The sequence below is a fragment of the Castanea sativa genome, chromosome 1, assembly GCF_040712315.1.
Source record: "Castanea sativa cultivar Marrone di Chiusa Pesio chromosome 1, ASM4071231v1".
NCBI classification, from domain to species: Eukaryota; Viridiplantae; Streptophyta; class Magnoliopsida; order Fagales; family Fagaceae; genus Castanea; species Castanea sativa.
The window spans coordinates 19,629,987-19,643,379 of NC_134013.1; positions in this window are offsets into that span (position 1 = coordinate 19,629,987).

The following is a 13,393-nucleotide window of genomic DNA, read 5'->3' on the forward strand; positions in this document are numbered from 1 at the left end:
GATTTACAGATGACCCCCAGCAAAGGATTTAAGATACAATGTAGTTGTTAATGCGTGCAATAAAACGATGGACATTAATCTGATACGTATCGAGGACATACACCATGGACTAGGACATGGTTATGACCTCATAATTTTATTGTTGGAGAGATGTTGGAACTTGTAAGAGAGGCAACTCCATGGGATTGCACTATGTTCTGTACTAATTATGAGTGCTCTGTTTTGCACCGTGTCTACTCTTTATTTCTCTCAATGACAATAAGAATTACTGGAAGCATTTACTTGCAATTCTCAACCAAATTATTGATATACTTTATTACCAAGTATGGTCGTAGATGTGGGTAGATCAAAACACAGTTCATCTAGCTTCATAATTGTCCATTGTGGTCCACCACTGATGTAGAGTTGGACCGTACAGCCACTGATGGCGCCTGATTTTGTACTCTGCTTGTAATATGGTCTAGAATTTCAACGACGGTAGGTATGCACAATAACTTTGTATGAGTGTGTACTGGTGACGTAGTTACATATTACAGATATCATACCATTTCTGAGCCTGTCGGCTAAGAACACCAGATATCACAGGATTTTGTAATTATATATAAGATCATTTAAGATTCGAAGGATGTGAAATTCAAAAAAAAAAAAAAAAAAGATTCGAAGAATGTGAGGGAAAAAGGGAAGTGACGAGAGTTATGGTGGCAGCCGGGTGAGCTTCAATCTTAAATGAACTGTGCACAAGACTCTTAGCCAAGCAGTTGACGTAAAAGACTTAAATATTTCTATTATAAATATTAGAAGGTAATAACCAAATGACTTAAAAAACTCTTGGTCAAATTTTGTGCATTTCTTATTATTTGTAACATAATTATGCGTTTCCTTAATTTGAATTTTGAATATTTTTATTGAAAATATTAAGAGATGCTAACTAGTTGAGCTGACCAACTAATTTAAAAGATCAGGCCTGCTAGACTCGTGGCCAACCAATCTAAATGATCAAGCCTGCCTACCTGCCTGCCGATTTGAACGAAAGAAAAAAAAGCATTGTCAAAAGTATGGTTTTTCACTTCATTAATGAAACTGAAAAAAAAAAAAAAAACATTGTCAAATTATGGTTATTCACAACATTAAAAAAAAAAAAACAGGAACCGAATTGAATGCCTAATGTCCACATGTCTATCCCTGGCTGGTCAATGCACAAGCCCGTGCACAAATACCTTGAAGATGTATTTGAAGCAACTCATTGAAGGGATTGACATATTATTTTGAAGCTACATGGGTGATTCTCCCACATACATAAATGACTTCAAACATGACGAAAGTAGGTTTTGATCTTGGTCTATAGTATACTCTATAGCACAATGTACATGTACATTCACCTAGAAAGTAGAAACTTCATTGGCAAACAAGCGATAGCACCGACATCCATGTACATTAGTTAGCTGAGAATTGAGATGCTTGCTTACTGACAAAGTGACTTATTAGGACCTAGATTGGTTAAGTTTTTACCCAAATTATTTATACAAATACATGTGTTTGATTGCGTGCAAAATTATAAAATTGAAAAAATCAATGTTCAAGGTGAGCTAAATATAGAAGACGAAGGATTTTCAAATTAGATATAAGAGACATGGACTTAAAAAAAATGCATATAAACCACGAAAAATCAAATAAATGATACATATCTCACATCTGGCTAAAAAATTGGGAGGGAATTGGAGGATATAAATGGGAGAGTATCTTAAATAACTTGAGACTTGTCAAAAATTTATTTAGATTAAATTAGAAGTGTTTATGTGTCAGTTGGACTTTTTATATTCCATAAATTTGCCAATCGAACCAAAGACATCAAGCGAATGGTGGTGGAGACTCATGCCAATTGGTATTGTTTTGGAAGCTATCACTAGAAGAACATTAATAATATCTCTATACTTTAGGCTTACTATTCTCTGTATATAAGATTCTCAACACAAAATATATATATATATATATATATATATATATATATATATATATATCTATATATAAAAAAAGTAACATATAATGTTTCCAAAAATACATGTTGTTGTGACATGAGTTATTATAAATATTCTTAAATTTATGATAATGACATTAAATTCATATGATTGTTCCTTTTTCTCTTTCTTAAAAACGTTTAAAAATTGTGGGTTCCAGTTAGTTCATCTGGTAAAGTCTCTAAAGGTTGAATAAAAGATTTAAGGTTCAATCTCCACCTACACCAAAAACTGATTGGTGTCTTGGTTTGATGATAAAAAACTATTATCAAAAGTGAATGCCATAAGTTGAAACTCTCTATAAAAAAAAATTTTTAAAAATGTATTAAGTGAAATTTTAATTTCTAAGGTGATTGGGATTTGGGATATGCGTTTTAAGAGTTATTTTTCAATTGAACTAATTAACGAATATGTTATTTTTGTCTTTCATATAATAGTATTTAATATAATAAGTTTACTTCTAAAAATTCGCTTCCATTAATGTGTCAACATATCCAAAAACAAATCTACAAAAATGTGTTTAACACTTATTTAAAAAAAAAATGTATAAACCTTTTATTTTATTTTATAATTTTGCTAAGTGCAAAATTATAAACATATTTTAATTCTTTATTGACTTAGAGTTCCATTCCATTGTTATGAGGGCGTTTGGATTCGCGTTTGTGCGTCTACGTCGCGTTTTTGCTTTTTTTTTTTTTACCCAGCAGCATATATTGACTTTTCAGTCATAAATAGTGCACAAATGCACTGTTCACGAGTCCCACAAATTTCACTTTTTAACAAATTTTTCATTAAAAATAGGTTCACAAAACTATTCACACATATAAAAATTATTTTGTTACAATATTTTCAGTTTTCAGTTTCAGCAAAATAAGTTCTATCCAAATGGACCCTATATATATATATGGGCAAGACTTGGGTATAGTACTTAGGTGCTGTTCTTTAAGTTCTTCTCTTATGATTCTGCCATGTGGCTTTTTTCTCATGAGATGAAAGTGTACTTTTTAGTTAAGTGGTCACATGACAGAATTTTAAAAGGAGAACCTAAGAAATAGCACCTAAGATACTGTACATAAGTTTTCTCCTATATATATATATATATATATATATAATGATAAATTAGTCATTTATGTAAAAATTTATTTTTAGGATCATGTACCTTCAGTATGGTTTGACATAATAAGCTATGTATGATTTAATACTTGACTAGTACCATATGAACGGTTGTCCATTACCCGCAAATCGTCAGTGACAGTGACGAGTAAGGGTATGGACGAGCGTCTGTGCATTAACTCCAGGTAGCAATCAATGATTGAGCAATGAATGGCACATAATCGTTATCATCGTCCAATAATGCAGAAGTAAGGACTGGTTACAAACAGAAAACGTTAGAGTTAATTTGCAATCATTGAGCATTGATTACCCAGCTGCAACATAACGGTATTATGAGTATTAACTCAGCCTAAGGCTATATAAAGCCAAGAGAAACAGGTAAAAAGACATGAACACACAACTGTTATACAAATTACAGTTTTTCCAGTGAGAATAAGCTAACTTAAGCATTGGAATGTCCTTGGCAGGCCCTAAACTGGTGCCCTTGTCTATTGAGTGTATTTTGTGAATCAGGTTTTACAAGTCGTCCATCATACTGACAAGGGGCATATTGATGAGGCAAATTCCTGCTTCATCAGTTTGGCGTCGATTGTGGGGAGTGATTGAGTTGTGATTTCCTCAAGCAAGTCATCGCATCTCTACCAACAAAGTTCCTCGAGACATATGGACACTTCCACTTCATCACCCCCTACGGACCCAACCGTAATGGCTCAACAGATTCAAGCACTCATTGCTAACGTGCAAGAATTGATGAAACAAAATGAAGAATTGAAGCGAAAGGCGCGCCTTGGGACTCTGACTATGTCGCAGTCTCGACGCAATCACAATGACAATGATGACGAGGCCCATAGTCCAGAGAATAGCAGAAGGGATACTTCAAACATATCGTGCAGTCAACTCGTGGTAGTGACCAAATGATGAAAAACATGAGAAAGGAGTTGAATGAGGTCAAAATCGCCATGAAGGGAAAAACTGCAATAAACCTGGATGACATGATCAAGAGGACTGACTCACCTTTCACAGTTAGTGTTCTAGAGTGCGCATTGCCTCCTAAATTCATCTCCCTCAGCTAGAGGTCTACGATGGCACTAAGGACATTCTGGACCACATAGGCGCATTCAAGACGATTCTGAGTCTCCAGAAGACCTCAGATGAAGTTATTTGTAGGATAGTCCTAGCAACGCTTAGGGGAGTAGCACGGGTATGGTTCAGTAAGCTACCTGTAGCGTTTATTGCCAACTTTCACCAGCTAAGCGAATCCTTTGTCTGTCACCTCATTGGAGGCCAATGCTATAAGAGGCCCACTTCCTACCTGCTAACTATAAGGCAACAAGAGGGAGATACCTTGAGGGAGTATGTGAAGCGATTCAACAAAGCAGTCCTAAAAATTGATGAGGCTAACGAGCAAGTGATAATGACGACCTTCCAGGCAGGGCTGATCAATCTTGACCTTGTTTTCTCCTTAGGGAAAACTCCACCGACCTCGATGACAGATTTGTTGTTTAAAGCACAAAAATACATGAATGGGGAAGACATGCTGATGGCAAAGGGATTGATGGGCAAACGAAAGAAAGACGAGGGTGCAAAGTCCCAAAGCAAAAAGGAGCGCAAAGATAGTCTTACGGAAGCTAAGACTAGCAAAAGTAGTCTAGAGACATCATCAAAAAAGAAACTGAATTTCACCCCTTTAGTAATGCCTGTAGACAAGATTCTCATGTAGATAAAGGACAAACCTGCCTTGAAATGGCCTAAACCATTAAGTTTGTCCTCAAAGCGAAGAGATCCGAAGAAGTACTACCGCTTCCATAAGGACCATGGTCATTATACAACTGAATGCAGGAATTTGAAGGAACAGATAGAGGAGTTGATCCAAAGGGGGAAGCTCCAAAAGTTTGTTAAGAAAGACTATCAAGCTTGCTAGCGAACAAAGGAGAAATCTACTGGCGACCAAAGAGAGGAAGATTGAGATAATCTCAAACCTATCGTAGGAGAGATAAGGACGATCACTGGAGGACTACTCATTGGAGGATCATACAAGGTAATGCCTGTAGACAAGATTCTCATGCAGATAAAGGACGACCCTGCCTTGAAATGGCCTAAACCATTGAGTTCGTCCTGAAAGCGAAGATATCTGAAGAAGTATTGCCGCTTCCATAAGGACCATAGTCATTATACAACTGAATGCAAGAATTTGGAAGAACAGATAGAGGAGTTGATCCAAAGGGGGAAGCTCCAAAAGTTTGTTAAGAAAGACTATCAAGCTTGCTAGCGAACATAGGAGAAATCTACTGACGACTAAAGAGAGGAAGATCAAGATAATCTCAAACCTATCGTAGGAGAGATAAGGATGATCATTGGAGGACTAGTCGTTAGAGGATCATACAAGTCCCTGAGGAAGGCGGTGCAAAGGCAGGTGAACAGTGCCCATGTCAAGCACCCAACAGCAAAACATTGTCGCACTAGGAATGACGACATTGTATTTTTCGAGCAAGATGTGAAGGGGATCAGGTAGTCCCATGATGATCCTCTAGTCATTATGCTAGCCATTGAGGGATACAACACCCAAAGAGTGTTGGTGGACAATGGGAGCTCGACAGATGTGATGTATATGACGGTCTTCCAGTAGATGAAGTTAGATCCGAAACGCCTCAAGCCTTTCTAGTCTCCGTTAGTTAGCTTCAGTGGAGACCGAGTTTATCCAAAGGGCTCATTATAGATTACAGTAGGGACCTACCCTGCCCTTCTTCTTACAATGTGATTCTTGGGCGACCAACCCTTAATCGTCTTAAGGCGGTAACTTCCATGTATTGCTCGAAAGTGAAATTCCCGACCCCCCACAGAACTGGAGAGATCATAGGGGACCAACTTTTGGCTCGAGAATGTTACCAAGTGGTCTTGGCATGTAGGGAAAATCACACTTGGATGATAGAAGAAGAACCACCTAAACCCATGGAGGAGGCAGAAACTGTGGTGCTAGTAGTGGGAGATCCATCCAAAACCACCACGGTAAGAAAGGAGCTTCAACATACCTTGAAGGATGAATTGGTGAAGTTCTTGAAAAAGAACTTGGATGTCTTTTCATGGAGTCATGAGGACATGCTAGGAATTGACAGACAAGTGATAAGCACAATCTTAACGTCGACCCAACAAAGAAGCCCGTTCAACAGAAGAGATGAGTATTTGCTTCAGTGTGAAATAAAGCAATCATGGAAGAGGTGGAAAACCTTTTAACTGCTGGATTCATTAGGGGAGTCTACTATCCAAAATGACTTGCAAACGTTGTTATGGTAAAGAAGTCCAATGGAAAATGGAAAATGGAGAATGTGTGTGGATTTCACTGATTTGAACAATACATGTCCCAAAGACAGTTTTCCCCTTCCTAGAATTGACCATCTTGTTGACTCAACGGCAGGTCACGAACTACTAATCTTCATGGATGCTTTTTTAGGTTATAACCAAAATCCTAATTGTGAGAGATCTCAAAATTGAGTAGCCTTTCAAAAAAGAGAGATTTTTTGTGCGCTTTTTAGGGCACCTCTCTTTTTAAAGTTAGTGATGTGGAGTCGCCACTTATTTTTTATGTATAAAAAATAAGAAAAACTAAATACAAATTTACATGACTGAATGTTCCATTCTCATTGATTGAATAAAAAAAAATACATGTTTGAAAATTTGAACATTACATGACTTTGGGTCTTAGTTATAGTCTACCAAATATACATGACTTTTTGTCCTAGTTACAATCTACCCAAAATAACAAGCAAAGATAAAGTTAGATCTACTTAACCAAAGACCTGAATCCGGAGGCTAGGTTACGAAATGAGAAGGTGTTAGACACCCATTTTGCCCAGATAGAGTCTGGCCTTTCAGACTCTTGTGACCAATGTACCATTTTATGCATGTCATGAATAATATGTTGAGCGTGTGAAATTAAATTACACAAATTCATTTATGAATGTATCCTCTCTTTTTAAAAAAAAAAAAAAATTAGATACGTTTTAATGGTTAGATCTATTTAGACCTGTATCCTCATTTAGATCTGTTTTTTTTTGGAGATAAAAAATGGTTTTGAGTTTTTTAAAAGATCAGATATGTTTTGTGATGATAAAAAAATGGTTTTTTATATAACAAAAAAATCAAATATGTTTTTATATTTGAAAAAGTTTTATTTTTTATTATTATTTTTTTTTATGGAGGGGATCTCATTCATAAAACAATGTTATGCTACATAGACCAAACAAGACAAACAACAATACATGATCTCTTTCTTTATTTCAAAAATCTGCATGCATTAAAAAATCTGATCTGTATCTAAAGAAGATACAAAAATCCTTTTTTGTTTTAAGAAAAAAATTCAGATCTACATCTAATGAAGATGCAGATCCATTTTGTTTAAAGAAAAATTCAGATTTACATCTAAAGAAAAATTCAGATTTACAATTTTTTAAAGAGGAATATTTATTCCTCATTTTGAAGAATAGTTATTCATAAGAAATGATTACTCCTTGTAATAAAAACATAATCAAACTAAAGAATAACTAAACCATATGAATAACTATTACATTACAGTACCTATTATAGTCTACCAAACATATCTTTAGTGATTTTTTGTGGGTTTGGCTTGAAGAACAAAGCATTTAAAAAAGAAAAAAAAAAGTAAAAGCACGTGTGAGATATAATGAGAGGAGGTTATTTTTATTTTTTGCACATGATCTGCATGATATAATAATATTCTCTACAAGGTTGGTACTTATATGAATCATCTAATTAATTTATGCATTGTCAAATTGAACTAATAATATTGTCTTATAGAATAATCTAATATATTATTGACAATGTCAATACTACATTATTGACATTGTCAATAATCTAGTAGATTATTCTATTAAACAATATTATTAGTTAAAAATATTAAAAACTAGTATTGGGTATAAAATATAAATATATGCATATACATATATACTTTCACATAAATGTTACCAATACTAAAAAATGTAAGGACCCCAACAAATTAAGTTTAAAGAAAAATTCAGATCTACATCTAAGGAAGATGTAGATCCGTTTTATTTTGAAGAAAAAGAGTTAAATACACGCAGATCTTTAAAACTAAGAAACATATTATAGTAACAATAAAAAAATCAAGAGTATATTTACACAATCTAAATTAACAAATCAAAATATGAATATTTGAAACATGCATCATCATGATAATAGAAACATAAAAACAAAAGGGTTAGAAAACAACTTATTGCATGAGTACACTTCTACTTGAGAGGATGTTTTAGGGTTCAAAAAACTTATTCAATTATCTTTGAAATCTAAAAATCCTAATTCTTGTAGCAAATCTCAGATAGGATTAGCTAGGATCAACAATTTGAGAGTCTCAAAACGTATGCCTCTCAAAGCGTCAAAAAAATGTTGAATTATGAGACCCGGACTCTATTTATAGAGGCCAAAAAATCTCTAAAAACTAGGTACAGACGATTAGGTTGTGAATCTAGACTCATCCTTTTGCGAAAAGGTCAAAAATGGTGTGTCTTATTGTTATCCAAAGGCCGTTGGGCCGAAGCCCACATGATGCCAATTTGGTACTTTTAAAGTGCCGTTTGGCACTCCAAAAGTGCCGAATTGGCTCTTGGATGTAAAACGCACTTTCGTGTTCGGGTGCTATTTGGACTCTCATTCTAGGGTTTTTTTTTACCAATTCTTGTATCTAGACGTGTTTTCATCCTTTGTCCATGATTTTTTTATCTCTTTTTTAGATAATTCAGGCTTTTTAAGAACAATTAACTCGAACAATTATCTTGTGGATAAATCCCTTAAAATAAATTTTGATAAAGTTCAAATTATCCATAATTTCATTGTTATCCAGTCATCTCTTTTATTCCTATGCATGCAACCCTACTTTAAACACTAATTATTAACCAATCACAAAATTATTTAATTAATTTTAATTGTTCAGCCAATTAGAATTAATTTAAATTAATCATGTGTAGTCGATTCTACCTAGACACAATGCATATGGACTGTACAAAATTGATCATGCGATATCATTTGATTTGATGGTTCGATTTAGAAACCGGACAAATCATTGCGACCGTTAAAATCTCAAAATCATTGTTATGATATGCAATGAATAGACTGATGCATGCAATGCAAGAATAAATTGATGCATGTGATGCAAGAGCAAAATGATGCATGTAATGTAAGAGCAAAATGATGCATGTAATGCAAGAATGGTTTTTTTTTTGGGTACATGGATGGTCACTCCAGTCATCTTCCTTAATTAAATCATGGGTGCAAATTCGAGTGTCTACACTTATAAAGGAAGAAGATCAGGAGAAAACTGTGTTTGTCACTAGCCTTTGCTTATATTGCTACAAAGTCATGCTGTTTGGGCTGAAGAACGCAGGTGCCACCTATCAAAGATTGGTGAATTAGATGTTTAGCAAGCAGATAGAAAGGAACATGGAAGTCTATGTAGACTATATGCTTTTAAAAAGCAGGGTAGCTAAAACCCATTTTGCAGACCTTCAAGAGGCGTTCGATACCTTGAGAGGGTATAGGATGAAGCTTAATCCTACGAAGTGCCTATTTGGAGTCTCATTAGAAAAATTCCTAGGCTTCATGGTATCTTAGCAAGGAATTGAGACAAATCTGGAGAAGGTCAGAGCCATACTTGACATTGTTTCTCCCAAGACAGTCAAGGAGGTGCAAAGACTGACAGGGCGAGTAGCAGCATTAAACAGGTTTGTCTTGAAGGCCACTGACAAGTGTCTTCCCTTCTTTAAATTTCTTAAAAAGGCTTTTTGGTGGATGGACGAGTGTGAGGCAGCATTTCAGAGCCTCAAGGAGTATCTGTCCAAGCCTCCATTATTAAGCCCGTCAATAGAAGGAGAAGATCTGTTTTTATACTTGGCTATTTCACCAGTAGCCGTCCATTCCGCTTTGATCAGCAATAAATCTAAGATACAAAGGCCAATGTATTACACCAGTCAGGCTTTTTAGGGTGCTGAAGCAAAGTATCCACACATGGAGAGGATGGTCGTCTCATTAATTGTGGCTTCAAGAAAGCTTTGTCCATACTTCCAGGCTCATCCATCGAAGTTATGACAGACCAATCAATCTGAAAAGTAATGAACAAACCAAATTCTACAGGCTGTATGGTCTGATGGGCAGTTGAGCTAAGCCAGTTTGCCATTGAGTATAGGCCAAGAACAACAATCGAGGCACAAGCTTTAGCAGATTTTATTGCGGAATTTACTTTTCCAGACTTTGATCAGGAAGCAGAGTAATGGACAGTTTGCTCAAATGGCTCATCTGTAGCAGGGCTCGAAGGCGCCGGTGTTGTAATGACATCACCAGAGAATGACGTCCTCAAATATGGGGTTCAACTCCAATTTTCAACAACAAACAATGAAGCAGAGTATGAGGCAGTCCTTGCTAGCTTGAAGGTTGCAAGAGCCTTGGGAGTAAAGAATTTGAGATTGAGGTCTGATTCCAAGCTAATTGTTGGACAAATAACCAATGAATATGAAGCAAAGGAGGGAAAAATGAAGAAATACCTACAGCTCACAAGCCAACTCATGGACGAGTTTGATAGCGTTAAACTCGAGCTAATCCCTAGAGAAGAAAACTCAACTGCTGACAAGGTTGCAAGACTTGCCTCAACCGAAGATGTTTCAACGATGGAAGGCTTGCTCATGGAGGTTCAGACAATCCCCAGTATTGAAGGATTGTAGGCCCTTTCGATCTAGCAACAAAGTAACTGGATGGAACCAATCATATCCTACATTAAAGATGACCAACTCCCATCTGACTCATCAGAGGCAAAGAAGGTCAGAGTCTGATCAATAAGGTTCACTGTTTTGAACGAAGAACTTTACAAAAGAGGATTCTTGATGTCGCACCTAAAGTGCTTCGCCCTTGACGAAGTGACATGTGTGCTACAAGAAATACACGAAGGTGTCTGTGGTAACCATTTCAAGCCTCGGTCCTTGGTGGGAAGGGCGATTAGGGCAGGCTACTTTTTGCCAACTATGCAAAAGGATGCAGTTGAATTTGTGAAGAAATGTGATAAATGTCAACGGTTCGGCAATGTGCAACGTATACTTGGGGAATTACTGATGAGCATCTCTTTGCCCTGACCATTTTCTACATGGCGAATAGACATCGTCAGTCCACTCCTTTTAGGAAAAAGGCAAGTGAAGTTTTTGTTCATAGCCATTGATTACTTCACCAATCGGGTTGAAGCAGAACCACTAGTAGTAATCACCGAAGACAAGATACAGACCTTCGTTTGGAAGAACATCGTTTGTAGCTTTGGGATCCCTAGGACGATCACATTTGATAAAGGTCGTCAGTTCGATAGTCGAAAATTCAAAGAATTTTGCGCAAATCTAGGGATACAAAATCACTATTTGTCACTTGGGCATCCACAAGCTTATGGACAAATAGAAGTAACAAATCGTACTTTGCTTAAACTCATCAAAGCTCGATTGGAGGGGGCAAAGGGTGCATGGCCTAAAGAGTTTCCTGGGGTATTATGGGCTTACAGGACGACAACGAGAACACCAACAGGAGAGACTCCATTCAAGTTGGCCTTTGGCATTGAAGTGGTTGTCCCAGCCGAGATGGAAGTCTCTAGTCTTAGGCAAGCTCATTACGACGAAGGTACAATGATGAGCTAAGGTTGAGCTTGGATTTTTTGGTTGAAGTCAGAGACGAGGTAGCCTTGAGAATGGCTCGGTACCAACAAAAAATGCAGAAGTACTATAATCAGAGTGTAAAACTCAGAAGGTTCAACCTTGACGGCATGGTGCTGCGAAAAGTCTCACAAGCTACAAAGGATCCAGCGCAAGGGAAGTTAAGGCCTACTTGCGGGGCCCATACAAGGTCATCCGTTACTCCAGACAAGGAAGCTATTATTTGAAGGATTTGGAGGGCAATCCACTTCCTCATCCTTGGAATGTGGAACATCTCAAGAAGTACTACCAATAAAAGCTATTGCCTGGTCTAATAAGCTTTGTTTATAAGAGCACCTTGCCTGACGACACACCAGATAAGCGAGATTTAATTGTTTTTGTAAGTATTTCTTTTCCTTCAAGTATTTTGATAAAGCTATTTTCAGTTTTCTGTTTCCTTGTAATTCCCTCGTATATGAGGAATGCATGAAATAATTAGGCTTGTTCAGCCATTCCTTTTTTCAATAAAAGCTTGGCAAAGTGTCAAACCTAAGTTCAAAGAAGAAAATGAAGTATCTGAAATCTAGCAACAAGTTCAAACCACAAACGTGATAAGAACACAAATGGTAAAAGCTTGAATGACGAGTGAAAATCATAAGTGTGATAAAAACTCAAAAGAAGAGTCAAAATCACAAAATATGGTAAAAACTCAGAATGACGAGTTAAAATCATAAATGTGGTAAAGACTCACAAGATGAGTTAAAATCACGAGTTAAAATTATAAATGTGGTAGAGACTCGCAAGATGAGTTAAATCACGACATACGATAAAAACTCAAAACGTGGTGAAAACTTACAAAGTAAGTTAAAATCACGAAGTAGAGTAAAAATCATAAACACGGTGATACTCTAGTGACGAGTTGAAACCACAGAACATGGTGGAAACACAAGTCACGAGTTAAATTCCTAAGCAGGGTAATAAAAGAGCAAGCATGAATCATAAGCAGAAGATCTTTAAAGTTCGAAATAAATGCATTGTTTCTAAAATAAAAGCCTCAAAATCAAGAGGCATCCATTGTTTCTAAATTAAAAGCCTCAAAGCAGGAGGCAACCATTGTCTTTAAAATGGAACAAAAAAAAAGTGACTTAGATGTCAACTTCAAGGAGCACTGACGATCTCCTCAATGTGGCCCACTGCTGTCTGAGCCTCGTTAGTAGCTTCTCCTGTAGCAACTTCACCTTCAACAGCATTAGTAGCTTCAGCAATGGTCTTGTCTTCCTTCTCATTTGCCTCGTCAGCAAGGATCTCAGTATCAATAGCTTCAAAATCCAGATTTGAAAAGTCTGCTACATGAACCTGGCAATTACCTTCTCACGTTCCTTGTCTGTTCTTAGGAGGGCAACTTGTACTTCTTCGTCTTTCTGAATGACGAGCTTTTTTTCAACCTTCAGTACTTCTTTTAAGTCTTTCATCTTCTCCTTGGCCTTGGTCGATTGGTTCATAGCTTCAATTAGATCCTTCCTCAACCTTGAGCTTTTGGCCTCAATAGAATCAACTTTGGAGTTAGCCATTGCTACCTTC